A 17,260-nucleotide genomic window follows, 5' to 3' on the forward strand; every position below is an offset into this window, starting at 1 on the left:
GTCACGAAATTGGGCAGAATTACTCAAATGAGCATACTAAGTTATGTTTAATGTTGGAAAATAATCACTTTTAACCCAAATCACAAATGTTTCCTAATTGCAACTAATTACCAAATTAAAAAAAATAAATAAATAAAAAAATAAAATAAAAAAAAGTGCCAGATAATCTTAGACTCAATTCAGTTTGATTTATATAGCACCGAAGCACACCAAAAGTCACCTCAAGACACTGTCACGGGGCCGAGTGGCCTGTACTGAACAGGACTCAGGTGCAGAAACCCAGAGCAGAGACAGCAGATGATGTAACAATTTATTAGGTTTAAGTGCAAAAAAAGCAAAGACACAAAAAAACAAAACAAAAAAAAACAATAAGACGTGGAGTTTGACGAGGCGTGGCCTGGGGAACGTGGCTAGGGCGAGGGAATGAGGCCTGAGATGCGGAGTGGAGCTAAGCAGGGAACAGTCACACTGAAGAGAGAAGATAGAGGAGTTAGGGAGGTAGTGGAGGCAGCTCTGAAGTGGCCAGTTGTAAGAGTAGCAATTCTTACTTGCAGTAGGGGACATAGAGTGTTGAGAGGGGGGTGATGAGAATCCAGGGGAGGCTGAGTGGTGTGGAAAGGCTGGCCTGAGATCCGGGGCTTCAGATGGAGTGTGATGGCAGGAGGGCAGGCAGGTGAGGCACAGAGAGATTTTCAGAATGATTGCTTGGTATCCTGAGTCCAGAGGTGGAGCGTGAGCCAAGGTGAATACAGCAACTGCAGCACAAGTTAACAAGATAGATCACAGCAAGAACTTGAAGTATAAGGGCTGTTACCAACATGTGTTGATGACGAACTGGCAGTGAGTGAACATCAACGTGTGGTTTAAATCCCTCTGGCTTGATTGCCTGCAATAGGCTCCAGGTATGCAGGAGCTGGAGTTGGCCCTGCCCAGGGGCGGATCCCAGGTCAGTTCAGGAGCCTTATGGAAATTCCAGCCACCCACCGCAGACCATGACAGACACTCCATATTGTAAGGTAAAGATCGTCATAAATGCCAACAATCAGACACCCTCTATAAGCAAACACTTGGTGACAGTGGAAAGGGTAAAGGAAGAAACCTCTGGCAGAACCAGGCTCAGGGCGGCCATCTCCCATGACTGATTGGGTGTGAGGGGAGAGAGATGCAACAAAAAAAAGTCAAACACAATCTCTTGCTCATTATGTGTCTTTGCCTCAGACTTTCTTCTTTAATATATTTAAAATGCAAATACTACGTGATCTGCTTTTAGGAATGCTTAGATTATTTTTTTAATGGTAAATAACTAAATGACTATTTCATTTTCTCAACCAAAAGAGCTTTTAGATGAAAATAACATGCTTGTTTAAGTTTAAATCTACGGGGCATCAAAAAGAGGTTTGCAAGCAGGTGGGTAGACAAATTAACCTAAAGGGTTACAGTGAGATTGTGGGAAAATGGTAAAAAAAAAAAAGGTTTTCGGACAAAAAAACCACCCTGGAGCTAGAAGAGTGCTTCAGTCAATGTGACAGTGTTAGAAATCATGGTGTAGTTCTTTCAAATATAAGTGGAGGAATTACTCAGAATGTGCAGTGTTCTCAGAGTGTTTACAGTAGCAACAGGCAGATGATCCTGTAACATCTGTGAAGACTATTCACTCTGTTCCTTTTTCACACATTTGCAGCACATTAAATGTTCTGAGATATATTACAGAACTGTTAGCTTCTTCTCATATATAAAGTGTTATGATTCAGTGTTATGGATATTTTTTGTACTGTGGTTTTTGTCTGCCACACCAGAGGGGGGCATAGTTTGTGTCCTGTGTTATTGCTGCTATGTGAGTTCCAGGTGGAGGCTGACCATTGGTGGAGGACTGGGAGAGGCCGGCTATAAATGAGGACCCTTCTCAACTGGCATGCCCCTGCCTACTTCCTGTTCCCAACGAACTGTGCATGTGGCTGCGTGTGAATTTGTAATCTGGAAGCTTTTGCCGTGTTGTAAATAGTTTGTTGTAAATAGATGTAAATAGTTGTCAATATTATTTCATTTCTAGAGGTTTTTTTTGTTGTTTTGGCCATGCTTCGTCTTCCTTGAGAGAAGGGAGTGTGGGGGCATTTTCCTTTTTTTTTTTTTTAATTTTCCTTACGTTGCACACCGGTTTTCCCTGGGCTGGGGTGTAACAAAAGTAATGTCCATTAGTTATTGGACAATGACATAATTTTTGTAATTTTCCATCTGTGTACCACGGGGGATTTTTCAATAAGAGAATCAAGATGCAATTCAAATGCAAACTTTCAGCTTCAATTCACGGTGATATACAAAAATAATAATGATTATAATAAATGTAATAACAGCTATTTTTATACACAGCCCTCCCATTTTCAGGGGCTCAAGTTAACTGGACAAAAATAGTGCAAGTTTACATCTAATAATTGTATTTTAATGCTTGGATGAAAATCATTCGAGCAAACTTTCTAAATCTTAGAACATGGATATCATCTGTGTTACCTTGACATACAGCACTCTGCTAGGCCTTTACTGCAGCCCTTCCATTGCTGTCTGTATTCAGGTCTTTGCCTTTAATAACTGAAAAGTATATATTTTGCAGAATGCTCTGGGTCATTATCCTTTTGCACTGTGAAGTACTATCCGGTTTTGAAGCATTTGGCTGAATCTAAGGGGGGGTAGAGCCCTCTACACTTAACCATTCATCCTCCTGCTTCTATCAAAAGTCACATCATCAATAAACACTGGCAACCCAGTTCCAGTAGTGTTTACTGCCACTTTCTACTGAACATGTTCATGTCATCGCATCGTCTTCACCATGTTTGACAGATAATGTGATATGCATCAGCTCAAGCTGTTCCTTTCCTTTTCCACACCTTTCTTTTTCCATCATTCTGGTTCAAGTTCATCTTGTTTTCAACTGCCCAAAGTTTTCTCTTTTTTTGTTTCAAAAACGGTGCAGATCCTTTTAGATATTTGCAGGAGAAGTTATTTTTTTTAGTGGAACCAGCAGTTTGTACCCTGCTGTATAGCCTGCAATATAAAATTTAGTTAAGTAAATTCTGCAACCATTTCCAATAAATGTCATGCATATCAGCTTGGAGAGATTTTAAACAATTCCAGGTCTTAGCAGGCAACTCACAACTCTCCAACATTGGTGGGTATTCTCAAAATGAACTGCTAGAGTCTGGCCGGTCCACATTATGGGTGGTAACGCAGGTGTTCCAAAGCATTAACTTTACTCTTTTTTAACTACTGACTGGTGTGACAACTTGTGGTCTAGTGGAAAACACATTTGCTTGGCAAGCGAAAGGTTGCTGGTTTGTTTCCAGCTGGAGATGCAAGTCCCCTTTGGGGAAGTGTCAGGAAGGGCATCCAGTGTAAAACCATGCTAAATTAAACACGTAGAGCTATGTGTTGAAAGTGGAAAGCAGCTTTTTTTTTATGTTTTTTTTTTTTTTTTTTGGTATAACAACTTGTGGCTGGGGATTTTTGTTTTGTATTAGATTTGTTTTTGTATTTCTGAATGAAAAATGAACGATCATGACTGAAAACCCTAAAATGTTTCTGCTGGCACACAGCAGGTGATATAAACATCTGTTCAAGAAAATGACACAAGCACAAGGAGTCCTCATTTGCACTGACACCAGAAGCTAAATCCAAGTTTTATTCTAGTTAGTCAGTTTGTGCTGTTAAATCCACAGACAGCTTTTATGTCTCATGTTTTGACTGTCTTTTTCAGCAGATTAAATCTTCTTGTATGTGATAACCCTGGCAGACATGAAAAGAAATATAGTGTATATTGTGTAATGAAGAACTAAGTTCCTGATGAGCCACGTTTGTTGAACGACTGCCTGAATATTACAGCCCAGGGAATAAAGCCATGCAGCAGTGTCCCGCTGTGCCTGCTGAAAGCCCATCATTACCCATTAATCACAGAGTTAAAGTACTCCCTATGCAATGCCCAAATCTGTAGCTCTATACCAGACTGGCGGATGTGCCTTCATGAGTGCCACTGCTCTGCATGCCGGGCTTGGCACCCTGATTTCTTTCCCATGCTTGACAGCCTTCATCTAGGACTCAATCAGTCAGGGGCAACCTTGGCTATTTAAAAATACTTGTGTTTTGTACTTGTGCTGTAATTTGGAAGAGGAAACAAATATATACACCAGTGGCAAAACTTCACTACAAGAACTATAAAAGGCCAGAGGTGACTTCGAATTAGCTAAAATGAGAGAGGTGCTTAGTTTTCTTTTTGTCCTTTCCTATTTTCTCTTGCTGTGCTAGCGTTAACACAAAAGAGAGCACATCAACTCAAACACGATTTCAGATATCCTTGGTCCAATTAGAAACCCGTCTAATGACTTGGGCAACACCCAAAGTTTCAGTGTGTTATATGTAGCCAGAAGACAATGGATAACTCTAATCAAGGCCAAGAATTCCTGTTCCATTCATTTAGAGTCACACCATGAGCTGATTAGCTAACAAAAAGCTAAGTTGTTGTAGACCAGCGGTCCCCAACCCCCGGGCCTCGGACCGGTACCGGTCAGTGAGTCGTTTGGTACCGGGCCGCGAGAGCTGAGGCTCAGGTGTGAAATGTATAGTTTTCAGGGTTTTTATCTGTTTTCAGCGTTATTTTGTTATCGTTTTTATCGTTTACTCGGTTTTCCTGGGTCTTTTCATGTGTGTTATGAATAAATTTTCTTTTTTTCGGTACCGGTACTGGTTTTATTTTGTTGTATTTATCCGCGACACCTTAAAGGCCGGTCCATGAAAATATTGTCGGGCATAAACCGGTCCGTGGCGCAAAAAAGGTTGGGGACCTCTGTTGTAGACAATAGCTTGCGCTTTTGAAATGATATTTCACCAAGAGGTTTTGCTCTCTACATTGACTACCTTGTATAACAGTCAGCTGAAATTGCCTGGACTACAGATGGACCACATGCAAAAAAAGAATGCTTTCAAGTGTCTCTTTACTACATATATATGCTTGCATAGTTTACCCTTGGTGGGCCATTGTTATGCTTGCACTGGTTATTGCACAAACTATAATGTAAACAGTGCCATAAGTTTTTATTGTTCATACTTTTATACGTGAGATGTGCATTATACACTTAAATAATTGATGTTGCTGCTGAAAGGAAAACATATATATTTCTTTTCAACTACAACAGCAGAGGTTACAGAGGTGAAGTAGTCAAACAGACAAGTTTTGCAGAAAATCTCTTGCTTTCCAGTTGTTGCATCAATCTCCCTCCACGAGTCTGGGCCTTCTGGGAAACTCTCCCATATTTAGAGATGCATGCAGACGCTGACCTGCTCAAAGACTTGCACCTCGAGCTCATTCATTTTGCATATGAGCCAAAGCTGGGAGTTAAGAAACTGGTCAAAATAACACCAAAGTGTAACATGCTGGCATAAACTAATCACAGTGTTAACTTCTACTGTGGCCTTCTATCTATCTTAAAAGACTCAGTTATTAATGAGGGAGAACACATGGTAAAGGTTTCAGGGTGATCCAGATTAGTGTAGACCTGACCTCTGCTTTATCACAGTTCAGGTCTTATTTTCTGCCCTGTGAAAGGAAAGGGATTGACAGTTCATGACCTGGTTTCTACAGTATTTGTACCTTTTCAGGTGGTAGAGTTTTGTCTCTTATGTGGCTTTAACAGGCCTTGTTAACGGCAGACAGGTTAGAAACAGTGAGAAGGTTATGAGTTGGCGATATCAGGTGATATTTTAAACCCATGTCAGCTCCAGAGGGACACCTTAATGGCACTCAGGGGAATCAATGCTTTAACGTCATTTTTGTTGGCCAGAGTGAGAGACTAGTAGACTGTCACTTCTCCAAGAACGTGATTTGTTTCTCACAGGTCTTTAAAAAAGAAAGACAAATTTAGCTTCTAAACCGCTAAGTTGTATATTCTATTTAATATGACAGCAAATGAGCTGCAGTTGTTAAAAAAAATAATTCTTTTTCATGGCACACAAGTACTTCTTTAGCACCACAGTTTTAAAAACATGTGTCTTCATTCAATAACAGAGCAGGAAATGTTGGAAATTGCTATTTTTCCCTCCACGCTAACCTGCTTAAGGAACAAATTGCTAACACTGGCTTCTGTATTGTTCACAAAATCTGTGGCTGGAAGGCAATTATGGGGTCACACAGAAACTGTCAGTAGTGGACGTGATGGACAATTGTCCCTGCAAGTTTTTGTGGTTTGATTTCTTTGACAAATATAGCAACACTTATCCCAAGCATGACCCACTTTTGCACTCAACTTTCTTCAGAAAGCGGTAAACACATTGCTACAATGAAACATACACACAAACAAACACACACAGTGCCTCTCTTGCAGAGGGCAACAACAACGTGATTGGAATGATAACTTACTGCTGTGTCATTGAGATCAGATCTCTCAAAAATGTAACAGAAGTCAGACAAACTGCAGACAAACATCCTCTAATAGCAGTGAAAAGGTATGCTCAAAGACGTGACAAACACTCTTCTAAACACTATTCTTTTTCATTGTGCAAACAAATACTAACAATATGTTACTCCTACCTGCAAATATTTCCATTAAACTGTATGGCTTTTCTTTTTCCCAAGGTCTGGCACCATTCATCATTTTGACTTCATACTCACTAGAAGTGCTGTCACTATGCTGAAAGTGGCCATCAGTGGAGATGTCTTACAGTATGATCTAGGATCATTTCTTTCACCGTATTCAAAATGTACTGCGTGACAATCACTTAATAATCTTGGACAAATGTAAATTAAGATGATTCTTCAGCTAAATATTATTGTTTCCGTTCAGTTCCTATAGCCATTACGATGTGTCATCAGGCAGCCGTGATTTTTTTGGTACAAAGTTTGGTGCATGGTCACCAAGGAGATTGACCCTGAGCTTTGATGCTGTGGAGAAGGACAGAGACTGACCGATGTTGTTAGGATTCTTCATCTGAACCAAGGTTATTGTAGTTAACTAAAACTAAATTAAAAACAAAAATTATATGAAAAAAAACATTGTAGTTAAATAAAATAAAAATATAAAGTAGACTTTTGAAAAAAATCAAACTAACAATTTTACATGTTTCCAAATGTAATGTTTCCATAAATGTAACCATTTTTAAAGATTAAAAGCCAAAATGAAACAAGAAAACACAAACTGGAAACTAATTGAAACTAAACCAAATTAAATAATAATCATTTTATATCTGTGTCCTGATTGAGGGCGTTGGGCTAAAGGTCAGTAAAAGTCAAATTAAACTAAGACAGATTAACCCTCTGACGGTTTTAGTGTTTTTGATGGAATTTGTTGACAGCAAGAAAGCTGTCAAATAATTTTGACATTATTTGCTTTTTCAATTTTTATCATGACATAAAATGTTGATTTGTTTGGTTTGGTTTGGTTTTTTCAAATGTATGATATGTAGTAGAAGAATTCTGGATGTGATTTTTCCCATTTCACCTTGTTCATGTTGCCCACAGACACATACACTGAAATTCATCTCCCAAAAACTCAGTAGCACTGAAATGTTTCCTTTTTGTCCTTTTCAGTAACTTGAAGAAACTCTATTTCAGTGTCAGGGCACTAATTTTATTCTTTTTTAACTTTTCACTGTGATGAATAATACAGTCCAAGCAAGTGGAGATTCTGATGAGACATCGGCTTTATTGCTTGATCCCTGAACTGTTATTTAGATTGCTGCCTCCTGGCTGGTATGCATTTACTTAGTTTGCCAGATACTCTCAGGAAAATGCGGCACTATTGTATGGATCCTCTGAAAGATGTGTCTGTTTTAAGGCAGTGAATGAGTTGAAAGCTTTTGATTTTCTCTTGAAACACGACAGCTCACTTTTTGCTTTGTCGCTTGCTACGTCCTGTAAATGTCATTAAAGCCTGTGGTCATAATGAAACTATAATCTGCACAAATTAGTTTGAAAATAGAAAAAAAAAGGATGTGCTTTCATCTGGCATAATTACAGTTTCAGCTCGTACGGGGTATGAAATGAGATTGAACATTTAGGTAAATACCCTTTTTACTGCCTCTCACGATACGACTTGTACATCTCTGGTGTCTTTACAGACTCACAAACTCCTGCAGAAATCATCCAAAGTTGCCTCTGCCAGATATCATCTAAACTTTTTAAGACTCTGGAAGCCATCTGTTCCATAGATTCCTGCAGCGTTAGCGTTCACATCAGAGTTATATCCTCCACATTAACATTTAAAGCCAATCTTGTGCATTGTCTGTTCAACAACACGTATAATGGAAACAGAGGAAACAAGGAATTGAAGTTGCTGTTTGAAATACTACAAGGACTGAAAACCTTTTAAATGTTAAATACTTCAATAGCCAAAGCACAGTGCATTAATAAACCATTAACTGGATAATGCTGTTCTGATGCATTAACTTGCTTCCTAAATTTGCACAGTTAATCAGCTGCTGCAAATCATGAATTCTGGAATGCAAGGACTCATCTTCACACATTATAGCTAGCTAACACCAGTGTGGAAGATGGCAGCATGTTCAGTGTGTGATATTTGTCATCTCTGGCACCATGGCCCACTGAACCAACTCATTAAACACCCCCCACCCCACCGAATTTAATGCCGTTTGAAACATTTAATTCCAACTTGATATTCTTTCTTTCAAAATTTGAAATACTTTTATAACTTCATAACATGCAATCTACAGAAATGGAGCTTTGATTATTAGCTGTTGAGAGCAGAGCTATTAAAGCTGATTGACCCTTGAATGTGTTTCTCTGGTTGCAGTTATTATTACGGTACAAATGGAGGAGTGTCTTACAGTAAATACAGAGTGTGGACATTTCATTTCCATACACCCAAATTAGCTACTTAGAGGCAGCGGGGTGCCGTATGCTAAAATAGCGCTCAGCAGATCTGCTGAGGAGCATTAAGGGCCATATGGACCATGCAATTTAGAGACTTCACACCCTGCACAGGCTGCTGAGGTGTGGAAAGGACCATATCGCATACAGATAGCAAACCTTATAGACAGCAGTGTTGGGGGAGTCTGGCTTTATAACCTTCAAATATTGTCACTAATGATGTTAAATAATTACAAGCTTGATCAGGAAGAGGATGGGTGTCAATTCAAGAGCTCTGTATTAATTTTTCATAGTATCCAAAAGGTTGATTATGATGTTTTGTTTGAGCCGGCCCAGTAAATTAAACTATGAAACGTCTCGATGCATGCGCAAACAGGTTCACTCTGTTCATCTGGGCACGCTGAAAACGTTATGTCCAGATCAACAGAATCAAACTTTTTGGATTTACTTACCTGGAAGATTGCGCATGCATCAAGACGTTTCATAGTTCAATTTACTGGGTCAGCTCATACAAGACATCAGCGCAGACTGTTTATTCAGAGCACAAATAAATTGTTTTCTAAGTTTTGTTTTCCAACCACAGTTCAAGTCTGAGATTTCAGAATTTGTTGTTTACAACACAGAGACCAAAAGAATGACTCTTGCTGAGTTTTCTTTACAGAGTGTTATACCATCATGTGATCTGTAGTACTGATTGCTGCAATATGAAGGATGAAGAGTTAAAATCAATGCAGATAGACAATCTAGAGTTTGTCAAGCTCCTCAAGCTTCTAGTGATGACCTGCCTGTTGCTTTTCCTGTTTTCTCCACTCCCTTTGTCTCTTGTCTCTGTGAGGATTTGTCTGTGAGGATTCCTGGGCATGTCTGTCCTCCACCTGGATCCTCAGCTGGCACACCTGATCTGCGTCAACCTCTCTGCTGGATTGTTCTGTCACCAGTCGTGGCAGCGTGGCAAGCTCCTCACGTTTGCTTGTCCTTATGTTAACCAAGCCTCATTTACTGTGCTGCAGATCCTCCTGGTGTGCCAAACAGTTTTGTGTAAAATCCTGGCAAGTCAGTCTCTCTCTGTTCTGACAATGACCCACAACTGCCAGACCAGCCTTTCCAGCTAAACTGGGCAGCAGCTTTGCTCATGCCATCTCATCATCCATGCAGCATCTCATTGACATAAACAATGGAAAGAGTGAGGAATCCAAGATATATCAGCTGTGAGTGGGCACAAAAAAGACCTACCATGCATTAGTTTAGTTAAGAGCAGAGTCAAATGTAGGATACGGAGGCAAACAAATAAGTAAATAACAAAAATTAGCTTGTGCTGGACACTGCAAAAATAAAAAGTTTAAAAGAGTAAATCTAAACAGTAATTCAACATCAAAGTGCAAACTGGCAAAGCTGAGGACAGGAATGCATGTACATATATACACAGGGGTGACAGGTGGAAGGGAAACAGGTGAAGATAATCCAACATGGCTGTCGGTGAAAAGCTAAAGGCAGACACTCAGAAAGGAGGGAAAGCAACAAAAGCAGGAAGCAAAAAGTGGGCAGGCTACAAGAGAGAATCTTCAAAATTAAAACAGGATATAATGAAAAGGATGTAATTAACAGGACAATTATAATGGCCACAAAAACAGTAAAAACACAGGACTGTAGTGTTTCCCACATGTGGACATGGTCAAAGACTAAAAACTTTTCAAATGCAGATCTTCATTGAACTGTTCTTTTAGTTGGAGACTGAACTTAATCCCTGTCTAGGAAATTGGCTGAAAATATCTTAGTAAGGTATTGGGCAACTGCCAGAAAGGCTTCAACGTGCATTGATTTTCCATATTTCTTAACTCTGCTGAATGATGGTGGTGTAGAGTGGTGTCTAAAGTGTTGGTGAAAAATCTCCTGATGGTTTTCAGCTGGTATCTGGTGAAAACAGAAAAGCTCAGTTATCCAATTTAGGGGAAAGAGAGCACTTTAGCGTTCTAATAGTGCGATTGCATCGTAAATGGTAAATGGACTGATTCTTATATAACGCTTTTGTACTCTCCTGGAGCACTCAAAGCACTTTATACAACATGCTTCATTCACTTTGTATCTACCAGTTACACAAATTCCTACTCCGATGGATCCATCGGAGAGTATTTGGCATGCAGACTGGAGCAGCCAGGGATCTACCAACCTTCTGATGAGTAGATACTTCTTGAACTACAGCCACCCCACCTCATAGAATATGACTACAGCTATCATTAAATCATTCAACCAATTCAGTTTTATTTATAAAGCGCCAAATCACAACAACAATCATTGCTGGAAAAGGAGCTACATATTGAAAGGTAAAGACGACACAGTAATACAGAGAAACCCCAAAAATCACGCTACCACCTATGAGTAAGTACTTTGTGAAAGTGGGAAGGAAAAACTCCCTTTTAACAGGAAGTAGCCTCCAACAAAACCAGGCTTAGAGAGGGAGAGCCATCTGCTTCAAACATTAACGGGTGAGGGGGAAAAAAATCAGTGATTACCTGTACTATTTGTAGTCACTATTATTTTAAGAGAGACTATATAAGAGAGACTCCTCCCATATCACGATAGAAGTATTTCAGCACTGGATAAAGATGAATTACTCAGAAACACACTATAGTGACCTGCAATAACTCTTCTTCCCTCTCTAGGTGCTAAAGGGACAGTTTATTGATTTATTTTAGTAGAATTTGGGAGACTTAAAAAAAGTCAGTCTCTGTCCAGAGTATTTTCAAAGCAAGGCATTCATATCTGAACCATCTGAATAGAATTGAATGCAGCAGCCACTGTACAGAGCCAGGCTGACAGGAATGCTTTTTTGATATTCTGAGGGGTACCACCAATTCAGTGTTGACACATCTTTTTTTCTCCCAGTGTAGCTTCTGGCAGTGTGAGTGGTCTTGACTACCAATGTGCACATAAATGACACGGACGGGACTTCCTGAATAATTGTGCCTCAGATCAACTTCTCTCCTCAGTGAAGTTCCGTTGTGAGGCAATGAATATGCTATAAGCCCTGTTCTATTGAATTCAAACCTTTGTAAACGTTACACTTCTTATTTTAAGTGACCATTACTTAAGTCTTTCAGTAACGAAAACAAATTACAACCTAAGTGACACTGAATGCACGGATAATACAGCAATCCTAGGATAAGCAGTAAGTGCTTTTTTCCCCGGTAGAATGACATGCTTTTATATTATTCGGACAAAAGGGCCTTGCATAAAGCAGCAAGTGGCAGAGACCTCTGTTAGAGTGGAAGATTAATGGATGATTCAGGTAGATAGTCCCTGGGGCTAGAGGGCCACTCTGAAACTAAATGACCTCAGATGGCACAATGAAGCCAGACTGCTTTTTCATATAAGCAGCCATACTGAGATAAATTGCTTTCCCCCTCTTCATCTAATTATAAGTTCTTCTGGAATTAGTGCAAGTTCCTGGGTTTGAAAAATATCCAGAGGAAAAGAAGGAAAAAATATCAAACTCTATTTCCCTAGGACTTTGTATAATAATACATATTATTTCAAGAAATTTGATGTAATCTCTATCTTTGAAATAGGCAGGTTAGATTTCCAGTAATCTCCTAACTTAAATGGCTTTTCTTTGCTGACCTGTGTTTTCTTTTTTTTTTAAAGTTCCCTCAACACAGCAATTTTTTTGACAATAGATGAAGGGATGTGGCTCACAAAGGACTGACAGGAACATTTCTGGCACAGAGACACACGCACACCTATTCCCTTTGAAACACTTAGTTTGTCCCACATTTTGCCAACACTTCCAGTTGACAGTTTTGTTATTAAAAATTAGGAAGCTATAGGAAATAAATGATGTGATTCACCCAGCTCTACATGTAGGAGAAATTTAGCGACACTGCAACTATGCACTGACTTTAAAAAAAACAAAAAAAACAAAAAAAAACAAAATAATACATGTTCATAAAAATACAGAGCCTTATCACACGTGCCTCGAGTAAGAAAATACATGTTTGGAAATGTTGTTTAATGTAACTGAGAAAAGAACTCCATCAGCTTATAATGCTTTTAGCTGATGGAGGTTTGATTATGTGCAAAGTCAATTATTCTGTACTGGCAATGTTAATTATAAAAGAAAGTGTTCACTGCAGTTTCACTCCACTTGCTATTATCGTAGTAATTGCATTGATTGTATTTCTGACTAAATATAGACGGGCTCAGTGCTTTGCTAGCAGAAAAAAGATCTTCCTAATATCTGTTGCTCATTTTGTTTTTCCTCATTTAATAAAACTGGAAATAATGAACCTTTTTGGCAATCTGCACTTATCCATGTAGTATACCAACAAAGATCTTTCTTAACACTTTGCTACCCCTCTTCCAGCTTTATGAGAGGTACTTCATTACACATACACTCAGCTGCTTTGCATCATCCATCCAGACATTGTGTATATAATCAAATCAAACTGTTTATTGTCTTGTAATTTATTCTAGCAAACTATAGTCTGGTTGAAAATAGGAAGTTTGTGAGAAACTACACTCAAAAGAATGATTCTTCACCCAAAACAAACATTATGCAATGATTTTGAGTAAAAATCAAAAATTGTTTTATTCAAATACTTAATCTTTAAGGAAAATGTGCATGGCATGAACTGAATGTGTATCAATAAACAAAATTTTGTCTTTACCAGATTCCACTGAATGTAACATCTTACATGTAACAAATTCTAAGAAAAAGTTAAAGGTAATAAGATTTGTTAAAGTCAGCATTTTGGGTAGAAACTTTTTTGTATGTAAGTGTAAGCTACCAAAGTTCACCTGTCATAACACATATGTTTACTTTTCATGTCTGATCTGCAAATATCCATTAAGGTTTTTTTTTTTTTGGTTTTTTTTAGCATTTTACTACTTAGAACTTGTGAAACTACTGAGGTTTTTTGTATCTTCAAGTTTAAGCTTGCAAGCTTTGGCTTACTTCTTGGACATCAGTATATACGTTGACTTCATGCAATGTCCTTTTCACCGCATCACTAGCTTTTTAATATCTGTTTGTACAATAACATAAAAAACAATCAGTGAAGGGAGATCAACCCCACACAATTTGGTAATCGTTCCGCCTGTCTGCCTGTTTGTCTGTTAGCAGTCTAGTGTTCGCAGTTTTCAAGATATCATTTTCAAACTTTGTGTCTGTAGATACCAATAACAGCTCGAGCTGACTTCATTTTGAAAAAAATTGGTTCTTGGTCAAGGTCACACAAATGTGAAAATCATTCTAGGCAGTGGAGGACATGAGTACCTAAGTTGGCTAAGCATTTGTCCTTGACTTTCCTTATTAGCATCCAAGGTCAAAGCTGACCTTAAAAAAACGTTTTCAAGAGTAATATATTATATGAAATGACAACACAATTTTCATTACTCTGTCACTAAGATGTCATAATGTTTTGCAAAAATCACACATTGCATGAATATATGTCACGTTTTTCCAGCTTATAGAAGCCAAAGATTTCATCTAATTCTTCTCAAAGGTCAGGGTCGACTGAATTATAAAAAATTATTTAAAAAAATTGGTTTCCAGTGGCTTATCTCCATACTTTAAAGCAAATGTTACTCACTGGGAGACATTTGCACTTTTGTTGCTTGAGTTCTTTAAAACCTTTTCTCAATACAACATTATAAGAATTCACAATGACACAAAAAGATTACTATGCTAGATCATTTCAGTATTAACAATGCAGACATCAGCATAACACATCAATGTTTTAGTATACTCCTTGCCCTTCGGGAGCAGTTGTGCTCTCTGAGTGTTTTTGCCTTTTGTTTTTTTGAGGATGGCGACCACCTCCTGATGCGACTCTTTCATTCCTAAAATATGTATAGATTACCTATAAAAAAAAATCTAAATCATATTAAGTTGAGCAACAAGAATGACTGCTTTCAGATGCTTTTTCATACACACACACACACACACACACATATATATATATATATATATATATATATATATATATATATATATATATATATATATGTATGTATACACATATATACATATGAATATACATATACATATATGAATATACATATATATATTGCTACTGATGAATTTTAAATTAAACTCAGATTGGTAATCTTCTTTTATCTTAGAGTTTATACTTTGCTTATTAATGCATAGAGCTGCCCGACTATAGTGACCTAGGTTAATTAGGGAGAGATAACTGCAAAAATGATGTTGCTTTACTTAAGTAATTGCTGAGTCAGTTCTGAAAAAAATGCCTGAAAAAATAAAATGCTTTTGGTGATGATAATAATGTATTACTGTGTAACATCAAGAAGAACAGAGCAGCAAGACCTCTTACCTTTAGCTAATTATAACCTAGATACACTTCCATTTCCTCATCAGGAAAACAGATTAAAATAATCATGACACTTTGGCATAAAAAAGGGTTAAAAACAAGATGTACAATGCTTTATAATATTCATTTAACCTATTTTATTATGTTAAATCAATCAGTGGCTGGCATTACTGGTCACAGTAACTGAGTGTGATGTTTACATCCTCTCCTCATTGCCTGTGTTGGTTTTCTATGGGAGCTCTGGTTTCCCCTGCTGTCGTCAAACATTTATATATAAAAACAGTTTTAGGGACCGTTGGGAGCTGAAGCTTCTCATAGTGTGGGAAGCAAGGTGCATCCTGGACAGAGAGACAGACGACCATTCTCACTTGCATTCACATCTGGCACTTTTAACAAAACTGATCCAGTGATCTAGGGCTGCACCCAAATTTAATGGTTACTTTCCATTTTATCCACTGAGTTTCATGAATTTTGCACAGAGAGGCGTTATTCTGAAAAAAAAACATGACAAAAAGACACAGAAAACTTTCCTAACTTTAAATAAATAAAAGGTTTCCATGCCTGAGAATTCTTGTTGCTTGCACTGTTAGGGTCAGACTCAGCTAATTCTACCTTAACTTATAGTTTAAATGTACCAAATGATATGTCCGCCCATTCTGTCTGTTTAATGGTTAAACTATTAAACAGACAGAATCACTGTCAGTGATTGTCAGTAACAGTGTTGGGGAGTAACAGAATACATGTACTGCCGTTACGTATTTAAAATACAAAATATGAGTAACTGTATTCCGTTACAGTTACCGTTTAAAAAGGTGGTATTCACACCACTTCCCCTGCCGGTGGCGGACTCCCTCAGGTGTCGGTGCGTTGGTGGTTCTTTGTGTCTGGGGGTGGGCGCCCAGGTACACACCGGCTCACTCCTTGGCGGCCGCTTATCGGGGCCTGGAGCCTGGGGCTCGCTCGGGCCCCTTCGGGGGTGGGGTGCCCCCGGCCTCTCGGCCTGGGGCTCGGTCACTCAGGCACAGCTGGCGGCCGGCGGAGCTCACGGGCGCGTCACTGCAACTCCCCCTGGCTTCTGCTCCGCGGCTGCTGAGTGAACCCTCATCTGGGACTCTCCTCAGCTCTTACTGGAACAGTGGCGCGGCTGCCCCTCTGTTGGTCTTCCATGGTTTCTTGTGTTCTGGGGGCCTCTGGATGTCTGGAGTTTTGATCTCCTCCATACCTGCCTCACACCCTGGAGGACGGGGCTGTGGCCCCCCCACACTCCCTAGCAGATCGTTACATGGAAAAACCTTTGGAATACAAGCGCGCTGATCCACACAGGTATGCACACGGGTGTTCACTGCTCGTAGACCCAAATTACACCTTTCTTGGCTGCTACTTCGAAGCACATCTGTCCTGCGTGCTGCACAACAACATTGAATATTTAGTATTTACTGCTGTTTACACTTAGCTAGATTAATGCGATGGTGTTGTGTTTAGTATGTTGCTTTGTTTCTTTTTTTTTGTCTTTTTTTGCTTGTTTTCTATTCTTCTCTCAACAGGTGATCCAGGAGATTTTTTTTTCTCCCCCCCTTTCTCACTGTCCCTCTCCCCTTCTGTTTTTCCTTTCCTTCCTCTTTCTTTCTCCCTTTCCTATCTCTCACTCATGTCTGTCCCGTCTGTAACATCTGAAAATAAAATATAATAAATAATAAAAACAAAGATCGACCAAATGGACCAATACGGCAATGCCACGATGATCCATTTGGCAAAGTAAATCCATTGGGTATCCTTGTTGGTCTTCAGACAACAATTCTGATGGCTAAAGAACCAAATGGGACAGGCGGGAAAAAAAAAAAAAGGTGGTATTCAGAATACAGTTACTTTGTTGAAATAAATGGATTACATGGCGGTATTTTCCTGTTTCATATTGTCGCGGGTCAGGACTGTTTGGGTTTTGTTTGACATCTATGTGCTGTTGTTCCAGGCGGCAGCTTACGGTTGCCATGGGCTCTCTCTGCGACTGTGTGTTTCCTGGGTGAGAGAGCGCCTTTTTGTTGTTGTTGTGCTAAGCTAATAGGCAGAA

This window comes from Aulonocara stuartgranti (assembly GCF_965226115.1).
Source record: "Aulonocara stuartgranti genome assembly, chromosome: 1".
Taxonomy (NCBI): Eukaryota; Metazoa; Chordata; class Actinopteri; order Cichliformes; family Cichlidae; genus Aulonocara; species Aulonocara stuartgranti.